The sequence below is a fragment of the Arvicola amphibius genome, chromosome 5, assembly GCF_903992535.2.
Source record: "Arvicola amphibius chromosome 5, mArvAmp1.2, whole genome shotgun sequence".
NCBI classification, from domain to species: domain Eukaryota; kingdom Metazoa; phylum Chordata; class Mammalia; order Rodentia; family Cricetidae; genus Arvicola; species Arvicola amphibius.
Genome location: NC_052051.1, coordinates 109,741,594 through 109,761,537, shown reverse-complemented (window position 1 = coordinate 109,761,537; position 19,944 = coordinate 109,741,594).

The window sequence follows — 19,944 nt, the reverse complement described above, 5'->3', positions numbered from 1 at the left end:
TTAAAATTAGAAACACAGACTGACCTTACATTCCCAGAAAGATAGCATTTTCCTTCCCCCCTCCCACTCAGGAGATTCCAAACATAAGGACACTCAGCTCAGCCCAGCCAGCCACCTACTACAGGCTGATAAAGGTGGCTAGATTCAGGAACAGGGTGGCCTTGCTCTAGGAACAAAAAATTAGCTGACGCAGCAGAATGGGACAGAGCAAAAGACCTTGCACCCATACCAAAGCAACTTCAAAAGGCCTCTTTGTAGTTACACCTTTAAAAGCCTACCTCACTGCAATGGGGGTTGGAGATGAGTTCCGAACTAGTTTGTATTACGCTAAATAAACCTTGCTTACTACAGTCTGGCCTCTCTGGTGGTCTCTCTGGGGGGGGTCATGATCTGGGCACAACACTTCCACTGGGGAAAATCCTGCCACAATGCTCTTCCTGTGTCAAGTCATCTTCGTCTCCAAACCCCGGGATGAACCAGCCTGTATGTGTGTCACAGTGCACTCGTGAGTAAAGACATGTCCACACATCTGTCCTTCAGTCCAACATAAAGAAATATCTTCAGCTAAAGCACACATAGAGGCTGGAGTAACGATTAGTCAGTGAAGAGCATGACAGCAGGCAGGCGTGGTGCTGGAGGAGTAGCTGAGAGATACATCCTCATCTACATGCAGAGAGAGAGAGAGAGAGAGAGAGAGAGAGAGAGAGAGAGAGAGAGAGAGAGAGAGAGAGAGAGAGAGAGAGAGAGAGAACTGGTCCTTGCATGGGTTTTTGAAACCTCAAGCCTCACCTCGAGTTACACATTTCCTCCAACAAGGCCACATCTCTTAATCCTTATAATCTTTTCAAACAGTTCCACTCCCTGGTGACCAAGCATTCAAGTATATGAACCAATGGGGGTCATCTTATTCAAACCACCACACACAAACACATCTATAAATTAAACACTGAGTCAACACATAAATAAAATCCTATGTCTATATAGCCTTAAAAATAACAATAAGACAGTTGTTCAAAAACAGCAAATAAAGCAGATAAACACTAACAGCCTCCAGGGAGGACACAGAGAAGGAAAACTGACAAGGTAAGAGAGTGCAGAAGTCCCTCCATCTTGTATTCTTGCTGAAGGCCTTCCAGATTTAATTAGCATTTGATCTCCTCCATAGAGAAGAATCCTGTGGGAAATTACCCAACTGTATACTAGGAATCAAAAGGACTAGGTGGTTTAGCTAACTTATCTTGGCTTCTGCTCAATGTTTGCGTGCTTGTGCAAACATCCACCTCCAGCGAACTGCTTATCTTAGCTTCTGTCAAACTACTTGCTTACACAAAACGTCCCCCTGCTGCTGCTGAGCAAACTCGGGATGTGGGTTTTGCCTTTTAAAACCCCTTATTCTGAACACTTGGGTCCTGGATACTTGAGTGTAGTCCTCGCTCAAACTGTGAGCCAAAATAAATGCTTGAGTTTTTGTTGCCTTTGTTGGGCATTTTGCCACCACCAATAAGTAAAATAGCTGTTGCGCTGGTCTTTTCCTGGGACTAGCCACCTGAGACTTTCTTTGTGGGAGACTCAAGGCAAACTCTGTTCAGTAGACCCCAAATTCTGCTGACAAAGACCAAGAAAGGAACTCATCAGGTGGCCATATGTTTCTTTCTCCAGGACCCTGAGGTCATGGTTTTGGTTGGTTTGCTTTTCTGACTATTACACAGCTCTGCTGTCCCTCAAGTCAGCCTACTAGAGGGGTTGCCCCAGCTCCCCACCTGCTCCAACCTCGGTTCTCTCCGTTCCCCGACTTGAGCTCAGTTCCAACAACATCAAAGGGAGTGGACTTGAGCTCTCCCTTCATCAGGCCACTTACAACTTGAATTCTGGGCCTTTTGTGGTACTATCCCTTTGTTCCACAACATTCTGCCACCTTTCTGTGTTACTCTGTCAAAAAGATACTGTCTCTACTTCAAGATTTCCTGTTTTCCTGACCCAATGCTATATCCATTTGTTGTTGTTGTTGTTTTTTTTTTTAACTGCTGTTTTCTAGTCACGTTTTGAAAGGGCTGTGGGCTCCTGTAGTGGAAGGCCATATGTGACATCTTTGCTTCCCCAGGACTTGGCATTTGGTCAGTAGAATTTGGCAGAGAATGCTCATTCCACGTTTGTATGGTTCTAAACTCTGATGCTGATAATTTTGGAAAGTTGCACTGGCCACTGCTGTTAAATGAGGTATTGAGGGCCAGAGCCTGGACCCTAACAGCCCTAATACGGCAGGCTCAGGCACTTGTTCTCAAAGGGCCAACTAAAGAGATGTGACAATAGTGACAAACAGAGAAAGGATGTGCATTAAATATGGCCACAATGAGAAGAACAAAGAGGTACAGCGGCCCCCAAGTCTGTCTTTAGGCTATCGTCATGAAGTTTAAGTTGGATTGAAGAGCAGAGGATAGGAAAAACTTAACAGGTTGGTCAAGGTAATGTATGTGCTGCCCATAACTGACTTATCTCTGTTAACTCTGGTCTCTCCTGTAACGTGGTGGTCTGAGAAGTTGTTAGATTGTGTGAAATCTCTTCCTGGGAGATGAGCTCCCCTTCTGGCTGGAGCCAGGCTTCAGCCTTTCCTTCTTCCAGCCAGAATTCTTCCTGCCAGAGGACTCTCTGATCTATCAGTTCTGGAGAGAAATGTACTTACAGCCCTTCCCTCTGGGCTTAACTGATGTATGAGGTTCCCTCACAGTCTCCACTCTTGTGGTGAGGAAGCTGGAGGCTTAGCACACCCTGAACAGCTTTTATTTATGTATTTAATTCTGACAGCATCGTCTGTTAGCAGGGGCTTCTGTAGATTGTTCTAATTCATAAGCCCTTTTACACTACAAGGGGGCTAGCAGGGTCTGAATCTGGAGGTGGATGGGCAAAAGGAGCCAGCTCTTTAGCTTGTGGGGCTGTTTGTGTTCTCGTGGGGTGTTAGGAAGGCACTGGTCCCTGTCTGGGGCTTGAGATCAGCGCTGGTTAAAAGCCAAGAGTTAGCCTTCCCAGGCTTTGCACGTCCCCCCTCCCCCTGCCCGCCACACACACACACACACACACACACACACACACACACACACACACACACACACGGCTCCTGGCTCTATTCTACAGGGCCTAGAAACTCTTATATTGAGCAGTGAATTTTTCAACAGGACAAGGCCAGTAAACAAAAGGGAAGAGCAATGTGGGTCTCGACCCCTTTGGGGGCTACATATCAGATGTTTACATTATGATTCGTAACAGTAACAAAATTACAGTTATTACAACTAGCGACGAAATAATTGTATGGTTGGGGGTCACCAGAGCATGAGGAACTGTATTGAAGGGTCACAGCATTCACAGGATGGTTGAGAATACCTAGTGTAGAGGAATTCACCCTAGCTTTTAGTGTACAGAGGTGAGCAAGAAGATATCACAGTGGAAACAAAAACAACAAAAAACCCTCAAATTTAGTAAAGAAACAAGATTATTTACAAGGCAGAAGTTTCTGGGTTTTTTTTTCTTTTTTGGTTTTTTTTTGGGGGGGGGTTGGTTTTTCGAGACAGGGTTTCCCTGTAGTTTCTAGTGCCTGTCCTGGAACTAGCTCTTGTAGACCAGGCTGGCCTCGAACTCAGAGATCCACCCGCCTTTGCCTCCCAAGTGCTGGGATTAAAGGCGTGCGCCACCACCGCCCAGCCTGTTTTTCTTTTTCTTAAGGAACCATGTAGCCAGAAGAAAAAGCAAACAGCTACTTGTTTTTTCCACTACTTAACATTCTTCTGTTTTGTTATGGGGAGCCTATCAGAGGTGCCCACTCAGACACAGTTTATAGCCAATTGGAAGTCTTTATTCTCAAACTAGGATAGATTATTTCAGAAGAGAGAACCCACGCTGATAAAATGGCCCCAACAGACTGGCCTCTGGGGAAACCTGCAGTACAATTTCTTGGTTAATATTTGATGTGGGCAATGTCATCCCTGATGGTTGGTCCTGCGTGCTGAAAGACAGCAAGCTGAGTAAGCCGGGAGGAGCAAGCCAGTGAGCAGCACTCCTCCAAGGCCTCTGCTTCAGTTCCTGCCTCCAGGTTCCTGGTCTGCTTGAGTTCCTGCCCTGCCTTTTCTCAGGGATGGACTGTCACTTGGATGGAAGTCTAAGTGGAATCAACTCTTATAGTGATATTTTGTTTATGTTTTAAATTGTATGTTATAAACTTGCCTGAAGATCAGAAGGTAAAACTAAGCCACACATCTTTAATCCCAGGATTTGGGAGACAGAGGCAGATGGATCTCTGTGAGTTCAAGGCCACCCTGGGCTACACAAGACCAATGCAAAAACAGATCCAGGGGGTGGTGGCTCACACCTTTAATCCCAGTACTGAGAAGACGCATGCCTTTAATCCCAGCACTAAAGACGGGAGAAGACAGAGGCTCAGGGCTCAGTCTGCAGTCACCCCGCTTTGGTAGAGGTAAGACTTCTCTAGTGGCTTGGTTATTTTGCTTTTCTGATCTTCAGCTTGAGCCCCAATATCTGTCTCTGGGGTTTGTTGTTTTGTTTTGGGTTTTTTTTTGTCTCTGGGTTTTTATTTTTTTAATTTTTTTGGTTTATTTTTTTATATTTAAAAATTTCCATCTCCTCCCCTCTTCCTCCCTCTTCTCTCCCCTCCCCTCCACTTATACCCTCCCTCCCTCCCTCTTCAGGCCAAGGAGCCATCGGGGTTCCCTACTCTATGTTAAGACCAAGGTCCTCCCAACTCCTCCCAGGTCCAGGAAGGTGATCAACCAAGCTGAGAAGGCTCCCACAGAGCCTATCCATGCAGAAGAGTCAAAGCCCAGCGCCTTTGTCCTTGTTTCTCAGTCAGCCTCCACCGTCGGCCACATTCAGAGAATCTGGTTTGGTCTCATGTTCCATCAGTCCCAATCCAACTGGAGTTGGTGATCTCCCGTTAGTTCTGTCCCACCATCTCCATGGGTGAACGCACCCCTCACGGTCCTGACTTTCTTTCTCATGTTCTCTCCTTCTGCTCCTCATCAGGACCTTGGGAGCTCAGTCCAGTGCTCCAATGTGGGGCTCAGTCATTTTCTTCATCTATCACCAGGTGGAGGTTCTATGGTGATATGCAAGAAATTCATCAGTATGGCTATAGGAACTGGCCTTTTCAGGCTCCCTCTCCTCAGCTGCCCAAGGAACAAGCTGGGGGCGTCTCCCTGGAAACCTGGAAACCCTTTAGGGTCAAGTCTCTTGACAACCCTCAGATGGCTCCCTAAATTAAGATATATGCTTCCCTGCTCCATATCCACCCTTCCTGTATCCCAAGCATCCCATTCCTCCAAGCTCCCCCCATTCTCCCCTTCACGCTTTTCTCTCCCCATCTTCCCTTGGCCCCGTCTCGCCCCACCCTCAAGTTCCCAATTTTTGCCTGGCGATCATGTCTACTTCCAATATCCAGGAGGATTACTATATGTTTTTTTGGGGGAGTTCACCTTCTTATTATCTTCTCAAGGATCCCGAATTATAGGCTCGATGTCCTTTAATTATGGCTAAAAACCGATTATGAGTTCATCTTTTTAGGTCTGGGTTACCTCACTCAGAATAGTGTTTTCTATTTCCATCCATTTGCATGCAAAATTCAGGATGTCATTGTTTTTTACCGCTGAGTAGTATTCTAACATGTATATATTCCACAGTTTCTTCATCCATTCTTCAACTGAAGGGCATCTAGGTTGTTTCCAGGATCTGGCTATTACAAATAATGCTGCTATGAACATAGTTGAGCAAATGCTTTTGTAGTATGATTGGGCATCTCTTGGGTAGATTCCCAATAGTGGAATTGCTGGTAGGGTGATCCCGAATTTCCTGAGAAACCGCCACACTGCTTTCCAAAGTGGTTGCACAAGTGTGCATTCCCACCAGCAATGGATGAGTGTACCCCTTACCCCACAACCTCTCCAGCAAAGGTTATCATTGGTGTTTTGGATTTTAGCCAATCTGACAGGTGTAAGATGATATCTCAAAGTTGCTTTGATTTGCATTTCCCTGATAGCTAAGGAGGTTGAGCATGACCTTAAGTGTCTTTTGGCCATTTGAACTTCTTCTGTTGAGAATTCTCTGTTCAGTTCAGCGCCCCATTTTTTAATTGGGTTAATTAGCATTTAATAACAGTGCTACAAACCCTCTCCTCCCCAAGCTGCTTTGTATCCTGGTGATTTACCAGCATTAGAAACCCTGAGACAGACATGTTCCATCATGACAGGGAGGGTATGGCGGCTGAGGTATGAGATGTCCGGTCACGTGGAATCCACAGTTAGGAAGCAGAAATTGGTGTCGGTGCAGCCCAGCCTGTGACATGGTGCCACCCCACATTTAGGGTGTGTTTTCCCACCTCAACTAACCCAGCCTACAAACCTCCTCATACACATGCCCAGAGATTGGTCTCCAAGATCTTACTAGATCCTGTCAAGTTGGCCATCAGTGTTCACTATCATATCAAGATCAGTCCCAGGCCCAGGAATCATGCTGATTGAAGCAGAAACCAGTTCCCTTAAAGGACATGCTGTACTACCTCACCAAAATCTCCCTTCAAGATCTCTTCAAAAGAACAATGGCCACTTCCCAAAGCGAACGTGCAGTAGGCAAAAGAAGCTGGACACTCACAGACTTTTGACACAGGTTGCTCACTGACCCCAGGAGGACCCAAGTCTCACTGAGTCTCTCCAGTCAGAGTGGGGCTTTTGGAGAATGGTGGTCAGTGGCATGCTCAATCCTTGAGGAGATCCGTCAGTCCCCAGAACCAGGCTGCCTCTTGATTGTCACCTCGGCTACATCTGGAATTAGCTAAAACCCAAGAAGATAGTCTTGTGAGGGATTTTCTTAATCCAATTATTTGAATCAGGAAAACTCAGCCCAAGTCAGGGTTATGCTGTTTGGAAACAGCCTACATTAAAGGACCTGGAAGAACGGAGCTGTGCGGTTTTGCCTCTTACCCTCATTTTCACTAGCAAGTTCATCTCCCCTGTTGCTTCTGCCGGTATTAATTCCAACTTCTGCAGGATTTCAGTGGAGACCAGTGGATCCCCAGGAACCCTTCTCGACTTCAGTATCAGATTGAACCACAGGGCATTGCAGACTCAACAACTGCTGGACTCTCAGCCTTTGTGGGATTGCTTGAACCACATCCTGTAAGCCACTCTGATAAATCTGCTCCTTGACCTTCCTTTTAGAAGGGCTACCTCGGTGTACCCTAGACCTCATTCGTTCTATCAGCTCTGTTCCTTTATAGAACACTGATTTCAATACCTAGCTATGGAGGACATGATTGGACACATACTTAGAAATAACAGAACACTAATCAGCTTTCCGACTTCTACATTGAGGACTAGTATGGTAACAAGACCAAGAGGAAGCTAGGGATTGTTTTGAACTAAAAAATAAATAGTAAAGCAACATTATTTTCTCATTGCTGAGGTGGAAAGTGTGGGGGTGCAAGACTGATGAGTCCCACCACACCCCATTAAGTGTATTCATTTTATACATGTAAGATGATAGATCTTGAAGAATGACAATGGATTATGGTCAGCTTAATCAGGCAGTGTCTCAAATTATAGCTGCCATGTCAGACATGTTTACAAGGCTTAGGGAAATTTACACATCCTCCGATACCTGCTATATAATGATTAACTAATAAATACCTTCCCCTCCCCTCTTTACCCATGAATAATGGCCACCAGTTTGGTTCTAGCTGTCAAGGCCAGCATTTCACTTCTGTGTCCTGCCAGAGAGAAAGCCATATCTCATGGGTTCATTTACAGGAATTTTGGCCTCCCTTTCTTCCAAAGGGCATCACTGCATTGGCTCCACTGCATTGATGTTACACTCGTTGGACCTTGTTCCTAAGAAGCAACAATGACTCCAGACACATGGTTAAAACATTAATATGCTACAGAGTGGAAAACAAATTTCAATATTGTGGAGTCTAGAGTGCACTGAGATAACGCTTCTAATGGGAAGGCCACGGACATACATCTAGTTCCTCTTTGGGGGTAACAAGAAGGAAAGTACCTCGTGGATTGTCATGGCAATATCGTCTTCATTTGGGTGGGTTGATTACCCCAGCCTTTAATAGATACTAAATAGCTGCTAGTTTTGAGTGGAACCCAAACAAAGAAAAAAACCTTTCTTATTTGTATTGTATTCTATTGTATTGGAGTCTTGTGTGTCTCGAATTTGCTAGCTATCCAAGGATCATACTGCATTTTTGATTCTTTGTGTCTACCCACCCACCCCCAAGTACTGGGGTTCCATTCATGTGCCATAACACCTGCTTTATTGTTGAGGCCAGCCTTATCAGATTAAAACAAAAACAAAAAATATTCTGTATCTAAGAGCACTCTGACCCTTGACACAATAAGGATGGGGGCGGTGATCTGTAAAACAGATGTCTCCACCCCAAGAAAGCTTGCATATGGTGTTTCTCAAGATGCAGTGGCTTGTTACATCCCCATGTATTTGTCTATGGTACTTCCTTGTCTTTGTTCTCTGTGGTGATCCATTCTGCTGTGCCTTCATCTGATTGTATACTATCTTTGCATGTAATTCCTAATAAAAGCTCAAGGCAAGAGGCTGTCTGGATCCTCTGAGCTTCTTGCATGCTCTTTAGGTCCCTAGCCTCCCCTGCTAAGAATTTACATTCCAGACTCTGAGTTTTGTTTCATGGACTGAGCTTGGCTATGGGTGGCAGTTTATGTTGTGCTGGAAACCAAATCCAGGAACTGATGCCTGCTAGGCAATTGGTCTACCAATCAATATGCATCCCCAGGCCACAAAGTAAAGTTCTGCTCCTGTGGCTACATTGGCTGTATGTCCCGGCCTATGTTATCTGTGCCGGATAGGGATGCTCTCTGGGGCCTTTGGCAGAATGTGATATTTAGATGTCTTAGGATTTGGAAGCAAATACCTGATGGCCTAGGTGGAAAACCAGCTGTCTTTTGTGCATGGACTTGCAGTCTTAAAGGAAATTGAACCCCTAACCCTGGAATTACCAAATTACCATGCCAACTCAGCCACCAGCTAACCCTTCAGACTTGACTTTGGTGTGTATCATATGCACCATTAGGAAGCAGCATAGGGCTTGGTCCTGCCTCAAGTTGGTATCCCAGACCTTCTTTACTCCCCAAGGAAGGTCTTACCCTCTCTGAGTAGTGAGTGGGGGATGTGGAGGAGGGGAGGTGGGAATTAGGAGAAGGGGAGGGAAGAGGAACTGGGGTTGGTATGTAAAATGAGAAGTAAAAAATTTTAACAAAAAAAAAACATTTAAAAAATTAAATGACGCCATTTGGGTAAAAAAATAGTAAGCAGTATAAGTGAAAGCTTCACGCTTCATCCTCATCCTCATCCCAGACTCAGAAACAATAATCACCAGCCTGAGTATGAATAGTGAGGTTTTAAGTCTTCCTGGTACCAGAGAGCAAAGGTCAGAGGCACCTTACTTCTTACAGACCCTAACATGCCTACAAAGGAAGCCACTCCTTTCCTGAAGTCAGGCCAGGTTCATAGAATCTGATAGTAAGACACTTACCATAGAGGCTTCTGGGTGAATGGCTATGGAGATGCCAAGAGAACAATATGTAAGCAGAAGTTTCTGTCCTGCCTGGTTCTGCAGCTGTTTGGTCCCAACAAAACACACAGAGGCTTATATTAATTATAAACTGGTTGGCCTGTTAGCTCAGGCTTATTATTAACTAGCTCTTACAACTTAAATTAACCCATAATTCTTGTCTATGTTAGCCACATGGTTTTGTACCTTTTCTCACTTTGGCATTCTCATCTTGCTTCCTCTACCTCTGGCTTATGACTGCCTCTCTACCTTTCCTCTTCCCAGAATTCTCCTAGTATGGTGGCCCTACCTATACTTCCAGCCTGGCTACTGGCCAATCAGCATTTTATTAAACCAATATGAGTGACAAATCTTTATAGTGTTCAAGAGCTTTATCCCACAGCAATAAGAGGTTGAGTTTATGTTCAGCCAGTTATCACTACTTACAGTCACACGTGTGGGCACAAGGCTTGAGGGCCACACTAATGATAGATTGGTACCATGAAGCTGAAATGCTTGAGCTTTGAGAGCTTGCCCTGTGGCCTGCCCTGTGACTAGGATGCTGCCTGAATGACATATTAATTTACTGACACTAAAGTGTATGGACTTCAAGACATACTATCCAAATGCAATTATAAGTAGCCAACCTGACCCTTCCAGTCCTCGAGCCAATGAGACAGTGGAGGAAATTTATTTTCCCCTGCAAATGTAGTGGATGCTTCGGCCGGAGCCAAGATGAAAAGGTTCCATTAGACAAATGGCAGATGTGCATGTTTGACACACACATCCCCAGTGAGGAAAAAAAGCACAGCAGAGCAGGACAAAGAGCCTAACCTAGAAGAAAGCACAACCCAAGGAGTGGAAAAAGCAATGCCCCGCCATTGCTTTGAAGACCAGCATGAAAGTGAATTGTACAGGAGAAGAGAAAAAATAAAAACACCAAACTAACAAGGCAAAGGGAAGTAAAAGCAGAGGTTATGGGTGTACAGAAGCGGATGGATAGCAAAACCACAGCGCTGCAGATATGGCTGCGCCTGAGAAACAGTGAGAAACAGAACACCAGCATTGGAAGTATCCGTTCGCTGTACAGAGGTTTGAGCAGATGTTTGTTTAATGCAGCACTCACTGCTTGCTTGCTTGTCCTGAGCGACTTACTAATGTTAACTGCTCATCCTCATTATACACATGAGCTGGGAACATTCATTATCTCCCCTTTACAGTGGCAGTAACAAGACAAGAAAAATGATCAGAGGTTCATGACTGGAAAGCGCAGGAGATTTCCAACCCATAGCCTAAACGTATTTGTCTAACTTACACAACCTCCACACAGCACATCCTGGGCATTGAGGTGATAGTCTAAGGTGTAACTCTATAGGGTTTAAAACGTGCTCAAGTGGCTGCAAGTGGCACCCTAGATAGTGGTTCTACTGGGCTTCCCTTTTACAGTGTACTGGCAAACATAACTGATAGAATGATTCGTGTAGATATAGATATCATTTATCAGAATGACTTCCAAAACAATGGCTGTCTCCTGACAGAAAGTCCAATAGTTGTTTGTTTTGTGCTCGAGGCAGGATGTCTCAGCTGGCCTTCAGTACATGCTGGGGGATCCTGAAGAAGTGGGCTCTAATGTCAGTGAAGGGATGGATATGCTAGCGAGCGTGAGGACAAAAAGACAAAGAGCAAAACTTCCTCCTTAGCATCCTTTAAACAGTCTGCCACCGGAAGGTGTGGCTCACATTTAGAATGGGTCGTCTGACCTCAGATGATCTGGATTTAGGGTGTATTTTCCAACCTCAAATGATCCAATCAAGAAAATTCCATCACAGGCATGCCCTGCCGCTTGGGCTTTAATTAATTCCACATGTGGTCAAGTTGACAACCAAGAATAGTCATTGTTGTCCTCAAGAAACTGTTTTTCTTAAACATAAAAAGGTTGCTCAGGAGCTGGGCAGTGGTGGCACATACCTTTAATCCCAGCACTTTGGAGGCAGAGGCAGGCAGATCTCTGTGAGTTCAAGGTCAGCCTGATCTATCCAGGACAGTCAAAGCTACACTGAGAAACCCTGTCTCAAAAAAAAAAATATGTTGCCGGGCGGTGGTGGCACACGCCTTTAATCCCAGCACTCGGGAGGCAGAGGCAGGCAGATCTCTGAGTTCGAGGCCAACCTGGTCTACAAGAGCTAGTTCTATTTAATCCCAGCACTCGGGAGGCAGAGGCAGGCGGATCTCTGAGTTCGAGACCAGCCTGGTCTACAAGAGCTAGATCCAGGACAGGCTCTAGAAACTACAGGGAAACCCTGTCTCGAAAAACAACAACAAAAAAAGAAGAGCTAGTTCTAGGACAGGCTCTAGAAACTACAGGGAAACCCTATCTCAAACCCCTCCCCCCCCCGCCAAAATATGTTGCTCAAGGGCTTGGTGGGGTGATAACTCAGTTAGAAAATTGCTTTCCAGCCTGGCGGTGGTGGCATGCGCCTTTAATCCCAGTACCTGGGAGACAGAGGCAGGCAGATCTCTGTGAGTTCAAAACCAGCCTGGTCTACAAGAGCTAGTTCCAGGACAGGCCCCAAAGCTACAGAGAAACTCTGTCTTGAAAAACCAAAAAACTAAAATGAAGAAGAAGAAGAAGAAGAAGAAGAAGAAGAAGAAGAAGAAGAAGAAGAAGAAGAAGAAGAAGAAGAAGAAGAAGAAGAAGAAGAAGAAGAAGGGAAGGAAGGAAGGAAGGAAAGAAAGAAAGAAAGAAAGAAAAAGAAGAAAAAGAAAATTGCTTTCCAGAAATAAGGGAAATTAACAGACATCAATAAAACATTCCATCCAAACAGAAAAGAATATACCTTCTTCTCAGCACCTCATGGAACATTCTCAAATTGACCACATACTCAGTAACAAAACAAACCTCAACAGATACAAAAAAAATGGAATAATCCCATGTATCTTATTGGATCACCATGATTAAAACTAGAATTCAACAGCAACACTAATTCTAAAAGTCCACAAACACATGAAAATTAAACAATGCTCACCTGAATCATCAATGGGTCAAGGAAGAAAGGAGAAATTAAAGACTTCCTAAAATTCAATGAAAATGGCCACACAACATACTCAAATTTATGGGACACAATGAAAGTAGTGTTAAGAGGAAAGTTCATAGCACTAAATGCCTACATAAAGAAACTGGGAAAATCCCACTCTAGTGAATTAACAGAAAATTTAAAAACTTAAGAACAAAAAGAAGCAAACTCACCCAAGAACTAGACCGCAGGAAATAATCAAATTGAGCACTGAAATCAACAAAATAGAAACAAAGAAAACAATACAAAGAATCAATGAGACAAAGAGTTGGTTCTTCGAGAAAATCAACAAAGAGACAAACCTTAATCCAAACTAACCAAAAGATAGAGAATATCCAAATTAATGAAATCAGAAATGAAAAGGGGGACATAACAAAAGACTTGGAGGAAATCCAGAGAATCATCAGGTCATTGTACTCTACAAAACCTGTACTCTACAAAATTAGAAAACTTAAATGAAATTGACAATTTTCTGGATAAATATCACTTACCAAAACTAAATCAAGACCAGATAAGCAAATTAAATAGACCTATAACTGCTAAAGAAGTAGAAACAGTCATCAAAAATCTCCCAAATCAAAAAAAAAAAAAAAAGCCCAGAACCAGATGGTTTCAGGTAGAATTCTACAAGATTTTCAAAGAAGAACTAATACCAAATACTCCTCAAATTGTTCCATACAATAGAAACAAAAGGAACATTGTAAAACTCTTTTTATGAGGCTACAATTACCATGATACCCAAACCACATAAAGACATTACTAAGAAAGAGAATTACAGACCAATCTCACTCATGAACATTAATGCAAAATTTCTCAATAAAATACTGGCAAATCAAATCCAAGAACACATCAGAACCATCATCCACCATGGTCAAGTTGGCTTCATTCCAGAGATGCAGGGATGGTTCAACATATGAAAATCTGTCAACATAATCCACCATATAAACAAACTGAAAAATAAAAAGCACATGATCATCTCATTAGATGCTGAAAAATCTTTTGACACAATACAATATCCTTTCATGATAAATGTCTTAGAGAGATCAGGGATACAAGGAACATACCTAAACATAATAAAGACTATATACAACAAGCCAAAGCCAACATCAACTAAATGGAGAAAAACTCACAGTGATTCCACTGAAATCAGGAACAAGAAAATCCATATCTATTCAATATAGTTCTTGAGGTCTTAGGTAGAGCAATAAGACAACAAAAGGAGATCAAGGGATACAAATCAGAAAAGAAGAAGTCAAGCTCTCACTATTTGCTGATGATATGATAGTTTACAAAAGCAACCCCAAAAATTCTACCAAGTAACTTCTACAACTCATAAACACCTTAAGTAATGTAGCAGGATACAAGATTAACTCAAAAAAATCAGTAGCCCTCCTTTACACAGATGTCAAATGGGCTGAGAAAGAAATCAGAGAAACATCACCTTTCACCATAGCCACAAATAGCATAAAATATCTCAGAGTAACTCTAACTAAACAAGTGGAAAACTTGTATGACAAGAACTTTAAATCTTTGAAGACAGAAATTGAAGAAGACATCAGAAAGTAGAAAGATCTCCCATGCTCTTGGGTAAGTAGAATTAACATAGTAAAAATGGCAATCTTACCAAAAGCAAACTACATATTCAATGCAATGCCCATCAAAATCCCAGCAAATTTCTTCACAGACCTTGAAAGAATGATACTCAACTTCATATGGAAAAGCAAAATACCCAGGATAGCCAAAGCAAGACTGTACTATAAAAGAACTTCTGGAGACAATCACTGACTTCAAACCTACTATAGAGCTACAGTACTGAAACAGCCTGGTATTGGCATAAGAACAGACAGGAGGACGAATGGAAGCGATAAAAAACCCAGATATTAATCCACACTCCTTCGAACACCTGATTTTTTTTGACAAAGAAGCAAAAAATAGCAAATGGAAAAAAGAAAGCATATTTAACAAATGGTGCTGGTACAACTGGATATCAACATGTAGAAGAATGAAAATAGACCCATATCTATCACCATGCACAAAACTCAAGTCCAAATGGATGAAAGACCTCAACATAAAGCCAGCCACACTGAACCTCATAGAGGAGAAAGTGGATTGTTTTGATTTGCATTTCTCTGATGACTAAGAATGTTGAACATTTCCTTAAGTGTCTTTCAGCCATTTTATATCCCTCTGTTGAGAGTTCTCGGTTTAGGTCTGTACTCCATTTTTTATTGGATTATGTGTTCCTTTGATGACCAATTTCTTGAGTTCTTTGTATATTTTGGAGATCAGACCTCTGTCTGATGTGGGATTAGTGAAGATCTTTTCCCATTCTGTAGACTGTCATTTTGTCTTGTTGACCGTGTCCTTTGCTTTACAGAAGCTTTTCAGTTTCAGGAGATCCCATTTATTAATTGTTTCTCTCAGTGTCTGTGCTGCTGGGGTTATATTTAGGAAGTGGTCTCCTGTACCAATGCATTCAAGTGTACTTTCTACTTTCTCTTCTATAAGGTTCAGTATGGCTGGCTTTATGTTGAGGTCTTTGATCCATTTGGACTTGAGTTTTGTGCATGGTGATAGATACGGGTCTCTTTTCATTCTTCTACATGTTGATATCCAGTTGTGCCAGCACCACTTGTTAAATATGCTTTCTTTTTTCCATTTATATTTTTTGCTTCTTTGTCAAAAATCAGGTGTTCAAAGGTGTATGGATTATTATCTGGGTCTTCTCTTCAGTTCCATTGGTTCTCCTGTCTGTTCTTATGCCAATACCAGACTGTTTTCAGTACTGTAGAACTAGTAGTACTACTACTAGTTCTGTAGTAGAGTTTGAAGTCAGCACAATCCCAGAGAACTTAGACAACAATGAGGACACTAAGAGAGACTTACATAGATCTAATCTACATGGGAAGTAGAAAAAGACAAGATCTCCTGAGTAAATTGGGAGCGTGGGAACATTGGAGTAAGGCTGAAGGGGGGAAGGGAGAGACAGGGAGGGGAGCAGAGAAAGTGTAGAGCTTAATAAAAATCAATAAAAAACAAAATAATAAAATAAAGAAGAGAAAGTGGAAAGTACAGTTGAACGCATTGGCACAGGGAACCACTTCCTAAAGAGAACCCCAGCAGCACAGACACTGAGAGAAACAATTAATAAATGGGATCTCCTGAAACCAAAAAGCTTCTATAAAGCAAAGAACACAGTCAACAAGACAAAATGACAGCCTACAGAATGGGAAAAGATCTTCACTAATCCCACATCAGACAGACGTCTGAGCTCCAAAATCTACAAAGAACTCAAGAAATTGCACACCAAAAGATCACATAATCCAATAAAAAATGGAGTACAGACCTAAACCGAGAACTCTCAACAGAGGAACCTAAAATGGCTGAAAGACATTTAAGGGAATCTCAACATCCTTAATCATCAGAGAAATGCAAATCAAAACAACTCTGATATTTCATCTTACACCTATAAGAATGGCCAAGATCAAAAACACTGATGACAGCTTATGCTGGAGAGGTTGTGGGGTAAAGGGAACACTTCTGAGTTGCTGGTGGGAGTGCAAGCTGGTACAGCCCCTTTGGATATCCGTGTGGCGATTTCTCAGAAAATTAGAAAACAACCTTCCTCAAGACCCAGTGATACTACTTTTGGGTATATATCAAAAGTATGCTCAATCGTGCCACAAGGACATGTGCTCAACTATGTTCACAGCAGCTTTGTTCGTCATAACCAGAACCTGGAAACAACTTAAATGCCCCTCAACCAAATAATGGATAAGGAAAATGCGGTACATTTACACAATGGAGTACTACACAGCAGAGAAATTTAATGACATCTTGAAATTTGCAGGCAAATGGATGGAGCTAGAAAACATAATATTGAGTGAGGTAACCCAGACCCAGAAAGACAATTATCATATGTACTCACTCATAAGTGGTTTTTAAGCATACAGCAAAGAAAATCAGCCTATAAACCACAATCCCAGAGAACCTAGACAACAAAGAGGACCCTAAGAGAGACATACATGAATCTAATCTACATGGGAAGTAGAAAAAGACAAGATCTCCTGAGTATATTGGGAGCATGGGGACCATGGGAGAGGATTGAAGGGGAGGGGAGAAGCAGGGAGGGGAGCAGAGAAAAATGTATAGCTCAATAAAATCAATTAAAAAATAAAATTGATTTTGTTGCAAGTACAAGCACTTGAATCTCCAAAACCCATAGGAAAGAAGTCAGGCATGGTGGAGTGCACTGGGAACCTGTCTCCATGGAGTACACTGGGAACCCAGCCCATGTGGAGGGCACCGGGAATCTGTCTCCATGGAGTGCACTTGGAACCCATCCCATGGAGGGCACTGGGAACCCATCTCCATGGAGTACACTGGGAACCCATCCCCGTAGAGGGCACTGGGAACCTATCCATGCAAAAGGCACAGGTCTTATTTTAAAGGGAATAAGATAATTTATTTTGGAGCCATTTTGCGTGACCATGCCCTGGGAACATAGATTTAGGTTGCCCTGAATCCCATTTTCAAACATGGAAGCAGTTTCATGGGTTTTTTTATAGTGTTACAGAGCAAAGAAAGCCATAAAACAAGAAAAGTTGTTTTGGCTTGTGATGTGATGTGATGTGTGTGTGTGTGTGTGTGCGTGTGCATGTGTGTGTGTGTGTTACTTTACTATGAGCCCAAGATATTGTCTGATTACTTTCTCAGCCTTTAGATTGATGGAAGGAGGCCTTCTAAGTTAATAGATTCCAAAGGGTTTCTATCTATTGGTTACAAGATATTAGTTCCAGAGGTGGGCAAGGCATGGCAGTCCTGGAGGGTCCAGAACTAACCTAAGATTAGACTCTGGACCTGCAGCGGCAGAGTCCCTAGGGTACTGCAGCTCTCAGTCCCTGCAGATGCAGCCCCTTTCCTGGTTTCACAAACTCAGCGGGAAGACAGAGACAAGCGGGTCTGGGAACTTGCTGGCTGGCCAGCCTAGCCTGCTTGGGCAGCTTAAGGTAGGTGAGGGACCCCGTCTTTAAAAAGACAAGCTGGATGGTGACAGGAGCAACAGCAGAATCTGTCCTCTGACCTCCGCATGCATGTGTGTGTTCACGCACAAATTAAAATTAAGTTCAGAAATAAAAGTCACCCCCTACGGGGCCTGGAGAAGACACTTCTTGCTGAGCTCTGCTCACACAGAAATTGCAGGACAGTTTATTTCGGTTCTTCTCCCAAACCCGGAGATGTCTATGGCGCGTTCATGTCTGCGGCCGGCGCCTTCTCTAACCCTGACCCAAGCACAAGAGGATAAATTTCAGATAGAACAAGGTTGTGTGGTCAGACATCTGTACCAACCAAATGCACAGCTTTGGTCAAAGGCTGGCCTTCCCTCAGCACTATCTTTTTTTTTTTTGGTAATTACCCAGGGACCCTGAGATTTAAAGGGAAGAGAGAAGGATGCAGAACTATGCTGGAAGCCACAAGAGGATACCGAGGAAGCCTGAGCACATAGCAGGGGCTGGAAGTCTAGCCTGACCGGTATATGTCCATAACTCTAGTAGCTTAGATTTAATCCTGCCAATAATACCCAGGGCTTCAAAAGAGAAGCATCAACCAGATTTCCCTAAGTGATTTGCGGGGTCTTCGGATAAAATAGGAAAGCCTCTAATAGAGAATGGGCAAGTGGAGGGCTTTCCAGGCTGACTGGAGTGGCCACTGGGAGGCCAGCTGAGGAAACGGGGATGAGACGAGCAAAGTGACCCAGAGAGAACAGAGGAGAAGAAACAGGAAGGGTAGAAGCAGGGCAATGGTTAGGAAGTCATCGGTAGGGTCAGCGGTGACAAAGGTTATCACTGAGGAAATGCAGCGCTGCTTACTTCTCTTGAGGAGTCACATAGGCTGGCATGAAGCTGGGCTTCTGCAGGAGGTCGGAAAGGAAGGTCTGTGTGCCCATGCCCAGGGGGTAGCCAGCTCATGACCACATGCCTCAATGAGGTCTTGACCACACACTATCCAGACTCCACGGAGGCAGAAGGAGCCATGGCTGATGCTTTAGAAAGTGAGCCTTTACACATTGGAATATGGGAGTCCAGCGCTGTCACGGGCCAGAATGCAGAACCAAGAGACAAAGAGAGTGGTTTTGTGGTAGCTGCCCTGGAGTGGGTCGAGACAGTTGCCCTACAAGGTTTCTTTGGAGATGAGCCCTGCTAAGTGTCAATCCTTAGACCTGTTAAAAGACAAAATCACAGTTGAGCAGTGGTGGCGCACTCCTTTAATCCCAGCACTCAGGAGGCAGAGGCAGGCGGATCTCTGAGTTTGAGGTCAGCCTAGTCTATAAAGAGAGTTCCAGGACAGCCAGAGCTGTTACATGGAGAAACACTGTCTCAAACAAAAATCAAAAAAGACAAAAATCACAATAAATCTAATGTTGCAGATTTTAAAAATATCACTTTTATTCAGTGTGTGTGTGTGTGTGTGTGTGTGCGCGTGCGCGCGCATGGACACACATGTCACCACTTGGCTGTCTGAAGATTCAGTGGAGTTGGAGTAAGGGTCTGTTGTGGGCTACTTGCTGTGGAGATCCTGGGAACTGAACCTGGGCTTCTGCATGAGCAGTAAGGGCTATTAACCTTTAAGCCATCCCTTTAGCACCTGATTTGCAGGATGACTGGCTTTACTTGTGATTCTAGAACCACCTGGTAGCAATTGCCACCAAAATAACACCGCCCCACTACTTCCACAGGTTAAATTTATAATCAGAGAAAAGGGATGGAAGGAGAGAGAGTTTGATTGGCTACAGCTGTTTTATTTGAACATGCGCTCAATAGTTCGCCGCTTGCTATTCGCTGAGGCATCCTATTTGCTGTGCCTCTGCACATCAGTTTGCAGTTCATTATGTGCAAACCATCATCTAGGTAAAACTTAGTACAAGGGTGGGAAGGGGCAGGACTTTCTTTTTTTAATCAATAGACACACACCCTTCAATGTGGTTGTCTCCCCTGGGGCAGTGTCAGCCTTGGCAGAGCAAAGAGAGGGAAACCCTCTTCCTTAAGGAGCCTCCAGCAAGCGTGGAGACAGGGCTGGGAGGATAATGAAATCAGCATAGTAGATAGAAGACACGGGAAAGAGCAGGCTCTCCTAGTAAAGGGGGAGTAAAAGGGTATGACCCAAATAAACCATACACATGCATGAAGAAATGCACAAATACTTTTTTTAAAAAAAAAAAAAAGAAGAAGAAGAAGAAGAAAGTTGCCTAAGACCAAGACTGGGCACTTCTCAGCCAGGTCCATA